The following is a 1570-nucleotide window of genomic DNA, read 5'->3' as shown; positions in this document are numbered from 1 at the left end:
CTGGAGTGCAGTGCAGTGGTGCAATCTCGGCTCACCGCAACCTCTACCTCCTGGGCTCAAGCAATTCTCCTGCCTCAGCCTCCCAAGTAGCTGGGACTACAGGCGTGCGCCACCATGCCCAGCTAATTTTTGTATTTTTAGTAGCGACGGGTTTCACCATGTTGACCAGGATGATCTCGATCTCTTGACCTTCTGATCCATCCACCTCGGCCTCCCAAAGTGGTGGGATTTTGGGTGAGCCACCGTGCCCGGCCGCTTGCGAGGAGTTTTTGCCTTGAATTTGTTTTATGGTATTTAGATTTTTAATCAAGATTAGAGGAACCTTTTCCCACTCTAAGTTATAAAGAAAGTTACACATTTTCTTCAAGGCTGAGCACAGTGGTATATGCCTGTAATCTCAGCTCTTTGGGAGGCTGAGGCAGATGGATCCCTTGAGCCCAACAGTCCAAGAACAGCCTGGGCAACATAGTGAGACCCTGTCTCTATTTAAAAATATAAAAATTGGTTGGGCGAGGTGGCTCACACCTGTAATCCCAGCACTTTGGGAGGCCGAGGGGGTGGATCACAAGGTCAGGAGTTTGAGACCAGCCTGGCCAACATGATGAAACTCTGTCTCTACTAAAAATACAAAAAAATTAGCTGGGCGTGGTGGCGCACACCTGTAATCCCAGCTACTCGGGAGGCTGAGGCAGACAACTGCTTGAATCCGGGAGGCGGAGGTTGCAGTGAGCTGAGATTGCCCCAGTGCACTCCAGCCTGGGTGACAGAGTGAGACTCCGTCTCAGTAATAACAATAATAATATAAAAATTAGCCGGGTACGGTGGTGCATGCCTGTAGTCCTAGCTACTTGGGAGGCTGAGGCAGGAGAATCGCTTGAGCCCAGGAGGTCAGGGCTGCAGTGAGTCAGGATTGCACCATGACACTTCAGCTTGGGTGGCAGAATGATATCCTGTTACAAAACAAACAAACAAACAAACAAACACACAAAAGTGTTTTCTTTAAGTACTTTAATGATTTCTTTTAAGAAATTGTTTTTTTTTTTAGAGAATCTCACTCTGTCGCCCAGGCTGGAGGGCAAGGGTGCCATCATGGGACCATGTGTACGCACCACCATGCCCTGCAAGTTTTCTGTATTTTTAGTAGAGATGGGGTTTCACCATGTTGGCCAGGCTGGTCTCGAACTTCTGGGCTCGTGATCCACCTGCCTCTGCCTCCCAAAGTGCCGGGATTGCAGGTGTGAGCCACCACACCCAGCCACTCTCTATTCTCATCAGCTCCTTGAAAACAGGAATGAGAGGGTAGAATCAGGCAGAAATTGAGAAGGCAGCTCCCACTAGGCACACTTTTGCAGGAGTGGGGTAAGGGGTGGGGGATCCGGGGGGTGTCTCTTCATTTCACTTCTCTGAGTCTTAGTTTCTTCACCACTAAAATGGGCTTAATACAGCATTGTGAGCATGGACTTTTTAATAAATTATATTGGGACACCTTAATAATTATTTAGAAAAAGGAAAAGTTGGGTCCACAGTTATCTACAGCATATGGCAGTATAGATTTTAAATGGATCCAGAA

Source organism: Cebus imitator, unplaced genomic scaffold, assembly GCF_001604975.1.
Source record: "Cebus imitator isolate Cc_AM_T3 unplaced genomic scaffold, Cebus_imitator-1.0 Scaffold388, whole genome shotgun sequence".
Lineage (NCBI taxonomy): Eukaryota > Metazoa > Chordata > Mammalia > Primates > Cebidae > Cebus > Cebus imitator.
Note: the sequence above shows the minus strand (reverse complement) of the source record.